The following is a 10,829-nucleotide window of genomic DNA, read 5'->3' as shown; positions in this document are numbered from 1 at the left end:
CAAGGTTGCAGGAGGGCTGTGATTGGAAACTAAATATTCCAGGATTTCGTTGCTTCAGGTGTGATAGAATTGGAGGGGCAAGAGGTGGAGGTGTTGCATTACTAGTCAGGGAAGATATTACAGCAGTGCTTTGGCAGGATAGATTGGAGGGCTCATCTAGGGAGGCTATTTGGGTGGAACTGAGAAGTGGGAAAGGGGTAGCAACACTTATAGGGGTGTATTATAGACCGCCAAATGGGGATCGGGAATTGGAAGAACAAATATGTAAGGAGATAGCAGATATTAGTAGTAAGCACAAAGTAGTGATTGTGGGAGATTTCAACTTTCCACACATAGACTGGGAAACACATTCGGTAAATGGGCTGGGTGGTTTGGAGTTTGTAAAATGTGTGCAGGATAGTTTTTTGCAGCAATACATAGAGGTACCTACTAGAGGAGGGGCAGTGTTGGACCTCCTGTTAGGAAATGAGACGGGACAGGTGGCGGAGGTATGCGTTGGGGAGCACTTCGGGTCCAGTGATCGCAATACCATTAGTTTCAATATAATTATGGAGAGGGTCAGAACTGGACCTATGGTTGAGATTTTTGATTGGAGAAAGGCTAACTTTGATGAGATGCGAAATGATTTAAAAGGAGTGAACTGGGACATTTTGTTTTATGGGAAGGATGTAGAAGAGAAATGGAGGACATTTAAAGGGGACATTTTAAGAGTACAGAATCTTTATGTCCCTGTTCGGTTGAAAGGAAACAGTAAAAAGTGGAAAGAGCCCTAGTTTTCAAGGGAAATAGGACATCTTGTTTGGAAAAAGAGGGAGATCTACAATAATTATAGGCAGCATGAAGTAAATGACGTGCTTGAGGAGTATAAGGAATGTAAAAAGAATCTTAAGAAAGAAATTAGAAAAGCTAAAAGAAGACATGAGGTTGCTTTGGCAAGTAAGGTGAAAGTAAATCCAAAGGGTTTCTACAGCTATATTAATAGCAAAAGGATAACGACGGATAAAATTGGTCCATTGGAGAGACGGAGTGGACAGCTATCTGCAGAGCCAAAAGAGATGGGGGAGATATTGAACAATTTCTTTTCTTCGGTATTCACCAAGGAGAAGGATATTGAATTATGTGAGGTAAGGGAAACTAGTAGAGTAGCTATGGATACTATGAGTTTCAAAGTAAAAGAAGTACTGACACTTTTGAAAAATATAAAAGTGGATAGGTCTCCAGGTCCTGACAGGATATTCCCTAGGACATTGAGGGAAGTTAGTGTAGAAATAGCCAGGGCTATGACAGAAATATTACAAATGTCATTAGAAACGGGAATAGTCCCCGAGGATTGGCGTACTGCGCATGTTGTTCCATTGTTTAAAAAGGGTTCTAAGAGTAAACCTAGCAATTATAGGCCTGTTAGTTTGACTTCAGTGGTGGGCAAATTAATGGAAAAGATACTTAAAGATAATATATATAAGCATCTGGATAAACAGGGTCTGATTAGGAACAGTCGGCATGGATTTGTGCCTGGAAGGTCATGTTTGACTAATCTTATTGAATTTTTTGAAGAGGTTACTAGGGAAATTGACGAGGGTAAAGCAGTGGATGTTGTCTATATGGACTTTAGTAAGGCCTTTGACAAGGTTCCTCATGGAAGGTTGGTTAAGAAGGTTCAACTGTTGGGTATAAATGCAGGAGTAGCAAGATGGATTCAACAGTGGCTGAATGGGAGAAGCCAGAGGGTAATGGTGGATGGTTGTTTGTCGAGTTGGATGCAGGTAACTAGTGGGGTGCCTCAGGGATCGGTGTTGGGTCCTTTGTTGTTTGTCATGTACATCAATGATCTGGATGAAGGTGTGGTAAATTGGATTAGTAAGTATGCAGATGATACCAAGATAGGGGGTGTTGTGGATAATGAAGAGAATTTCCAAAGTCTACAGAGTGATTTAGGCCATTTGGAAGAATGGGCTGAAAGATGGCAGATGGAGTTTAATGCTGATAAATGTGAGGTGCTACACCTTGGCAGGACAAATCAAAATAGGACGTACATGGTAAATGGTAGGGAATTGAAGAATACAGTTGAACAGAGGGATCTGGGAATAACCGTGCATAGTTCCTTGAAGGTGGAATCTCATATAGATAGGGTGGTAAAGAAAGCTTTTGGTATGCTAGCCTTTATAAATCAGAGCATTGAGTATAGAAGCTGAGATGTAATGTTAAAATTGTACAAGGCATTGGTGAGACCAAATCTGGAGTATGGTGTACAATTTTGGTCGCCCAATTATAGGAAGGATGTCAACAAAATAGAGAGAGTACAGAGGAGATTTACTAGAATGTTGCCTGGGTTTCAACAACTAAGTTACAGAGAAAGGTTGAATAAGTTAGGTCTATATTCTCTGGAGCGCAGAAGGTTAAGGGGGGACATGATAGAGGTCTTTAAAATGATGAGAGGGATAGACAGAGTTGATGTGGATCAGCTTTTCCCTTTGAGAAAAGGGAAGATTCAAACAAGAGGACATGACTTCAGAATTAAGGGACAGAAGTTTAGGGGTAACATGAGGGGGAACTTCTTTACTCAGAGAGTGGTAGCGGTGTGGAATGAGCTTCCAGTGGAAGCGGTGGAGGCAGGTTCGTTGGTATCATTTAAAAATAAATTGGATAGGCATATGGATGAGAAGGGAATGGAGGGTTATGGTATGAGTGCAGGCAGGTGGGACTAAGGGAAAAAAGTTGTTCGGCATGGACTTGTAGGGCCGAGATGGCCTGTTTCCGTGCTGTAATTGTTATATGTAGTTATTTAGCCACCGAACCGGCCCTGTCGTTTCAGAGCGTACACCACACCCATGGCAGTGATCGTCTTGCGCTTGCTCCAGGAAAATCTTCAGCACCCCGCGGGTCTCCTCGTAGATCAGACCCGAGATCCGCTTGACCCCACCACGCCGAGCCAGGCGGCGGATAGCTGGCTTGGTGATGCCCTGGATGTTATCGCGAAGCACTTAGCGGCAAAGATCTTATAGCGGAGATCTTTGCTTTGCGGTGCCGCTTTGCTCCTCTTTTGCCTAATCCTTTGCCTCCTTTCCCTCTGCCAGACATGATGCTGATTCACTCGAGTCGCTGCTCAGTGACAAGCTGACCAAAGATCTAAGATCTTTGAAGCTGACTGTTGCTGTCTTCTTTTATACGACATGCCGGGGAAATCAGATTGACAGACAGAAAGAGGGACGTCTCTCATCTTCCAGCTCCGCCCTCGTTTTTTTTTGCACCAGGAAGACGCCCCACAGACCTAGATGTTCAAGAAGGAACTGCAGATGCTGGAAGATCGAAGGTACACAAAAATGCTGGAGAAACTCAGCGGGTGCAGCAGCATCTATGAAGCGAAGGAAATAGGTGACGTTTCGGGCCGAAACCCTTCTTCAGACTGATGGGGGTTGGGGGGGGGGGGAGAAGGAAGGAAAAAGGGAGGAGGAGGAGCCCGAAGGCGGGGGGATGGGAGGAGACAGCTCGAGGGTTAAGGAAGGGGAGGAGACAGCAAGGGCTAGCAAAATTGGGAGAATTCAATGTTCATGCAGCCGGACGCAAGCAACCCAGGCGGAATATGAGGTGCTGTTCCTCCAATTTCCGGTGTTGCTCACTCTGGCAATGGAGGAGACCCAGAGATGAGAGGTCGGATTGGGAATGGGAGGGGGAGTTGAAGTGCTGAGCCACCGGGAGTTCAGGTAGGTTATTGCGGACTGGCGGAGGTGTTCGGCGAAACGATCGCCCAACCTCCTCTTAGTCTCACCGATGTAAATCAGCTGACATCTAGAGCAGCGGATGCAGTAGATGAGGTTGGAGGAGATACAGGTGAACCTTTGTCGCACCTGGAACGACTGCTTGGGTCCTTGAATGGAGTCGAGGGGGGAGGTGAAGGGACAGGTGTTGCATTTCTTGCGGTTGCAACGGAAAATGCCCTGGGAGGGGGTGGTACGGGAGGGAAGGGAAGAATTGACAAGGGAGTTACGGAGGGAGCGGTCTTTGCGGAAGGCAGACATGGGGGGAGATGGGAAGATGTGGCGAGTGGTGGGGTCACTTTGGAGGTGGCGGAAATGGCGGAGGATTATTTGTTGTATTTGCCGGCTGGTGGGGTGAGGACTAGGGGGACTCTGCCCTTGTTGCGAATGCGGGGATGGGGAGAGAGAGCAGTGTTTCGGGGTATGGAAGAGACCCTGGTGCGAGCCTCAAATATGGTGGCGGAGGGGAATCCCCGTTCCCTGAAGAGCGAGGACATTTCCGATGCCCTGGTGTGGAACGTCTCATCCTGGGTACAGATGCGGCGTAGGCGGAGGAATTGGGAGTAGGGGATGGAGTCTTTACAGGGGGCAGGGTGGGAAGACGTGTAGTCCAGATAGCCATGCGAGTCAGTGTGTTTGTAGTGTATGTCGGTCAGAAGTCTGTCCCCTGCGATGGGGATAGACCTAGATGTTGCCGATGACATTGCACTACTAGCAGAGTCCAGACCAAAGATCCGAATCTCATAAAGAAAGTGAATCAATGTTTCTACTTCTAAGATTGGGGAAATCCAGAATGCCAACAAATACGTGATTTAACTTCTACAGGTTTACAGTGGAGAACATAGTGACTGGTTGTTTCATGGCGAACGTACCCCCGGTCACGTGACCGTCCCGACCAATGACGAGGGTTGTGAATACACAGCTTCACCACTAGGTGCCGCTACAAAGTGATGTCAACTGGGAAATTCAGGGAAGTGAACAATGAAGATGGACACAAAATGCCAAAATAACTCAGTGGGACAGGCAGCATTTCTGGATAGAGGAATGGGTGACGTTTCAGGTCGAGATCTTCTTCAGACTGGGAATCAGGAGACACAGAGATAAAGAAGGGTAAGATGTGAGATGCAGTTCAAGAAAGAAGTGCATGCAGTTGTAGAATAGATCATTGTTAGCTAGGAAACGTTGACAACGAAGCAAACAGAGATGATAGATCATGTACTGGCAGTCTGATGAAGACTGATGAAGTCATGTACTTCATTAGTCTGAAGAAGGGTCTCGACCCGAGACGTCGCCCATTCCTTCTCTCCATAGATGCTGCCTCACCCGCTGAGTTTCTCCAGCATTTTTGATATGCATTAGGCATTTGGTTAGATTCAGATCAAAGGTTTTATGGAAAATTTGGGAGATGACAAGCTGGTGTGAACCGAAGATTGTCTGATAGAGTATGAACATATGGTAAATTGATCCTTGTCTGGTTGGCCACTGACATTAGTGGTGTGTCACAGCAATCAGGGACTGCGCCCAAACCTCTTACAAGTAATGTCACTGACTCCTCTGAAGATTGAATATTTGGTTACTGAACATTGATGATGCAAAGAGAAGTTGTAAAGTACATCGTGAAGGGGACTTAAGAATACAATGGAGTGTATCTAGGTTAGGTAGACGGCGTGCGTCAGCAGCGGCCTCTGCAGTCCGTCTGTCTTTTTATTATTTTTGTCTCGTTTCTATGTAGTTTTTATTATTATTTTTTTGTCGGGGTATGTGTGTGGGGGGGTGGGGGTGGGAACTTTAAAATCTTTCCCCTGCACGGGAGACCCGACCTTTTCTTTGTCGGGTCTCCGTTGTCGTTGGGGCTGGGCAACGTGGAGCGGCCTCCAGCAGGAACAACCTGGGGTTCCAGTTGCGGAGCTGCGGACTACTCACCGTCACGGGGCTGGCCGAGTCCGGAGCGGGTGGAGCTGTGGTGGAGCGCTGCTGCGACCCAACCCCCGGAGATTCAAAGGCTACAACCGTGGGTCTGGCGGACGGCAACACCGGAAGCCCGCGGGTCCCTGGTGGGAGGCCGCTTTTCGGGGCTTCCACAGCGGCGACTTCTCCCGCCCGAGTTGCGGGGTTGAAGAGCACCTGGAGCGGGGCTTTACATCACCGCCCTGCGCGGCTTGGAATAGCCGCGGGACTTTGCTAGTGCACGCCGGGGCTCTAACACCAAGACCTGGTGCGCGACCTTGCATCACCCGGCGTGGCTTTAATGGCCGCGGGACAATCACCATCGCCCGTCGGGGGTTTTGACTTTGACATCGGGGGGGGGGAGTGCAGTGGAGAGATAAGTTTGTTTGCCATGGATGTATGTGTAAATTGTGTTGTGTCTCGGATCTTTTTCGTTTTGTAATGTATGGCTGCAGAAACGACATTTCGTTTGGACCTCAACGGGGTCCAAATGACAAATAAATTGTATTGTATTGTAGGTAAGTGCGCAGAGATCTGGCATATTTTATCCTCGATGCATCAACATACCTATGGAGTAAAGTACACAGTTCCATGAAAGTTGCATTGAGTAGATAGGCTGGTGAAGAAGGTCTGTGGCATGCTTCCCTTCCGAGGTTAGGGAAGGAATATAAGTAATGGTATGTTATATTGCAACTTCACTTAACACTGGTTCATCCACATCTGCAGTATTGTGTACCGTTCTAGTCACCACACTATGGGAAGAATGTGGTTGGGTTGGAGTGAATGCAGAGGTGATTCACTCTGGACCAGAGACATTCAGTTGTGAGAAAACATTTCAGATTCTTGTTTTGTTTTCCCTGCAGTGAAGGAGATTGATTATTAACCAGATGAAAGTATATAGGGCTGTAATATCCACTGATAGATGAGATCATCAACATTTATTCCCCCTTCCATGTGTATTAAAAACAAGAGAGCAGAGTTGTGTTTTGATGGTTGACACTTGAATCATGTTGCCAGAGGAGATGGTGGAATCAGGTGCCATCACCGTGTTTGAGGCAATTAGACAGTTAAATAGGAAGGTCCTATAGGCCACAGTCCTAAAGAAGGCTGATGGGATTAATATAGATGAGGAAAAGAGATGGACATGGAGGGCAAAGTTCCCCTTTCTGGGCTGCAGCCTTCTGTCGCTCTGAATGTAGAAATGTCCTTGTTGGGAAAAACAGAAGCACGTTTGGACAGCTAGATCGTTAGGAAATGGCCAAGGGTACACAAATGCGACTCGCTCAGGTAGTCCCTTGGTCAGCATAAACGTTGGGATGAAAGGCCTATTTCCACACTGACTAACAATGATTCCATAATATGCTGCCTGACCCACTCAATCTTTTTATGGTTTTCTATTTTTAGTTCAGATTTCTGGATTTTGCATTTTGTTTTTTTATTTTCAGAGTGTTATAAATTGGTCTGCGGGAAGGGAGCAGGGAATATTATAGTCATAGAGTGAAACATTGTGGGAAACAGGCTCTTTGGCCCAATTCGCCCACACCGGCCAAAAATGTCCCAGCTACACTAGTCCCACTTGCCTGCGCTTGGTCCATATCCCTCCAAAGCTGTCCTATCCATGTATCTGTCTAACTGTTTCATAAATGAAGGGATAGTCCCAATCTTAACTACCTCCTCTGGCAGCTTGCTCCATACATACACTGTGTGAAAAAAATTACCTCTTGGATTCCCATTAAATATCTTCCCCTTCACCTTGAACCTACGTCCTCTGGTCCTCGATTCCCCTATTCTGGGCGAAAGACTCTGTGCATCTACCCAATCTATTCCTCTCATGATTTTGTATAGCGCTATAGGATTTCCTCTCATCCTCCTGCGATCCATTGAATAGAGGCCCAGCCCACTCAACCTCTCCCTAAAGCTCACACCCTCTAGTCCAGGCAACATCCTCGTAAATCTTTTCTGAACCCTTTCAAGCTTGACAATATCTTTCCAATAACATGGTGCCCAGAACTGAACACAATACTCTTATTGCAGTCTCACCTACGTCTTATACAACTGCAATATGACCACCCAACTCCATACTTTGACTGATGAAGGCCAGAGTGCAAAAAGCCTTTTTGACCACTTTATCTACCTGCCACTCGACCTTCAAGGAATCATGCACCTGTACTCCTAGAACCCTCTGCTCCACAACACCACCCAGAGGCCTACCATTTATTGTGTAGGTCCTACCCTCGTTCGACTTCCCAAAATGCAACACCTCACACTTCTCTGTATTAAATTCCATCCATCATTCCTGGCCAATCGATCCAGATCCTGTTGCAATCGTTCACAACCATCTTCACTATCTGCAAAACCAATAACTTTTGTATCATCAGCAAACTTGCTAATCTTGCCGTGTATGTTCTCATCCAAATCCTTGACATGGATGACAAACAACAATGGGCCCAGCACCGTATTCTGAGGCACGTCACTCGCCACAGGCAACCAGTCTGAGAAGCAACCTTCCACTACTATCCTCTGCTTCCTTCCAATGAGCCAATTTGCTATCCATTCAGCTATCTCTCCTTGGATCACATGTGATCTAACCTTCCAGAGCAGCCTATCATGTGGAACCTTGTCGAACGTCTTACTGAAGTGCATGTAAGTACACAACACCTACTGCTCTGCCCTCATCAACCATTTTGGTCATGTCTTCAAAAATGTCAATCAGATTTGAGAGACATAACCTCCCAGGTACAAACCATGTCTACTATCCCTAATCAGCCCCTGCCCATCCAAATGCCTGTATATCCTATCCGTCAGAATACTCTCCAGTAACTAAGCAACTACAGATGTTCAGCTCACCAGCCTATAGTTCCCAGCATTTTCCCTGACGCCTTTTCTTGAAAAGAGACACAACATTTTTCCACACTCCGGTCTTACGGCACCTGTCCTGTATTGAAGGACGACTCATAAATTTCAACCATGGCTCCAGCAATTTCCTCTCTAGTTTCCCTCAATGTCCTCGGATAGATCAGATCAGGCCCTGGAGATTTGTCTACCTTCAAACACGACAGTATCTTCGGTACTTCTTCGACAGTAACCCTTACTGTTCTAGACATTTCCAGTGCCTGCTCCAATTTCCTCCGTCCTACTGTCTTTCTCCTCGGTAAATACAGAGAAGAAATACTCTTTTAGGACCTTGCCCATTTCCTGTGGTTCCACATGTCTCACTCTCCCTCTAGTTGCCCTTTCCCCCCTTATGTATTGATAAAATCTTTTGGGATTGTCCTTAATGCTAACCACCAGAGCCATCTCCTGGCCCCTTTTTGCATTTCTGATTTATTTTTTTAGTTTACTCCTTAGTTCCCAAAACTCCTCCAGGGATCCACTTGATTCCAGCTGCCTATACCTGTACCATGCATCCTTCGTGTTTTTTACTAACGTCTCAATTTCCCTCATCAGCCAAGCTTCCTTACACTTGTCTGCTTTGCCCTTCACTCTAACGGGGATGTAAACATCCTGAGCTTTCTTCAGTACACTTTTAAAAACATCCCACTTGGCCGATCTTCCTTTCCCCTCTAACAACCTGCTCCAGTCAACTTGAGCGAGACCTTCTCTCAGACCCTCAAAGTTGGGCTTATCCCAGTTGAGCATTTTAATACTTGGACCCTCTCCGTCCCTATCCATAACTATCTTAAACCTAATCTAACTGTGGTCACTGGTCCCAACAGGTTACTTCACACACACTTCATTAACTTGCCCTTCCCAGTTTTCCCTATTTCCCAATACTAGATCCAGCGTTGCCTTCCCACAATAGCCAATAGTTGCAGGACTAGGCCATTCGGCCCTTTGAACCACCACATTGACTGTGATCATGGCTGATCATCCACAATCAGTACCCCTTCCCTGCTTTCTCCCCATATCCCTTGACTCCGCTATCTTTAAGAGTTCTATCTCACTCTCTCTTGAAAGCATCCAGAGAATTGGCCTCCACTGCCTTCTGAGGTAGAGAATTACACAGATTCACAACTCTCTGGCTGAAAAGGTTTTTCCTCATCTCTGTTTTAAATGGCCTACCCCTTATTTTTAAACTGTGGCCCCTGATTCTGGACTCCCCCAACATCGGGCACACGTTTCCTGCCTCTAGCGTGTACAATTCCTTAATAACCTGATAGGTTTCAATAAGATCCCCTCTCATTCTTCTGAATTCCAGTGAATACAAACCCAGTCCTTCCATTCTTTCAACATATAGGTGACTCAGAACTGCTGTAGGTTTGGGAGCAACAACAGCAGCAGGAGCTTAGCAAGAGATACGACTGATTGGCTCTAGCCCAAGTGGGAGGAGAGAAGTGAAAACAGTTAAAGTACAGGTCAAGGACAGGCAGACTTGACTCAGAACTGCTGTAGGTTTGGGAGCAACAACAGCAGCAGGAGCTTAGCAAGAGATACGACTGATTGGCTCTAGCCCAAGTGGGAGGAGAGAAGTGAGTCAGTGCAGGGAAAACAGTTGAAAACTGAGGAATTTGGTTTGTAAATTGGTAAATCAGGCAATTTATCAGTCAATTTAATCAAGACTGCTCTTAGCGAGCGGCAGTGAATGAGCGGCCTTGTGAGGGAAGTGCCCTGTGAGAAAAGTGTGAGTCTTTGGCTCGAGAGTCTTCGGAGAGGAGACGAAAGAAGGAGATGTCAGGCAAGCTGATTCAGTGCGATGCTTGCAGTATGTGGGAGGTCAAGGACACCGCCGGTGCCTCTGGCTGCTACAAATGCGAGAAGTGCATCCAGGTAGAGCTCCTGAAGGGCCATGTTGGGGAACTGGAGAAGCAAGTGGATGACCTCCGGTTCGTCCGAGAAACTGAGTCGTTCCTCGACAAGTCCTACAGTACGATTGTTACACCTAAGGTACTGGAAGAGAGAAGGTGGGAGACAGTGAGAACGGGAGGGAAGCATGGAATGCCAACATCCCCGGGTGTTGTACCTCTTGTGAACAGGTTCACCCACTTAGAAGCTGTCGGGACAGAAGAGGTGTTTACACTGGGCGGCGGACTGGCTTGTGATGCGAATAGGGCTGTTGAGCCAAAACCAAAAAGGCCTAAGGCAGGCAACACCATTGTAGTGGGAGACTCCATTGTGAGAGGTACGGAC

At 46.6% G+C, this 10,829-nt stretch overlaps 1 pseudogene; it reads right to left on the bottom strand.

Moving 5' to 3' along the window:
- Positions 1–2,782: 2,782 nt before the first annotated feature.
- Positions 2,783–3,114, bottom strand: LOC116968404 (annotated as a pseudogene).
- Between the last annotated feature and the right edge of the window lie 7,715 nt (positions 3,115–10,829).

This window comes from Amblyraja radiata, chromosome 45 (assembly GCF_010909765.2).
Source record: "Amblyraja radiata isolate CabotCenter1 chromosome 45, sAmbRad1.1.pri, whole genome shotgun sequence".
NCBI classification, from domain to species: domain Eukaryota; kingdom Metazoa; phylum Chordata; class Chondrichthyes; order Rajiformes; family Rajidae; genus Amblyraja; species Amblyraja radiata.
Note: the sequence above shows the minus strand (reverse complement) of the source record. Positions and strands in the feature narration are given on the sequence as shown.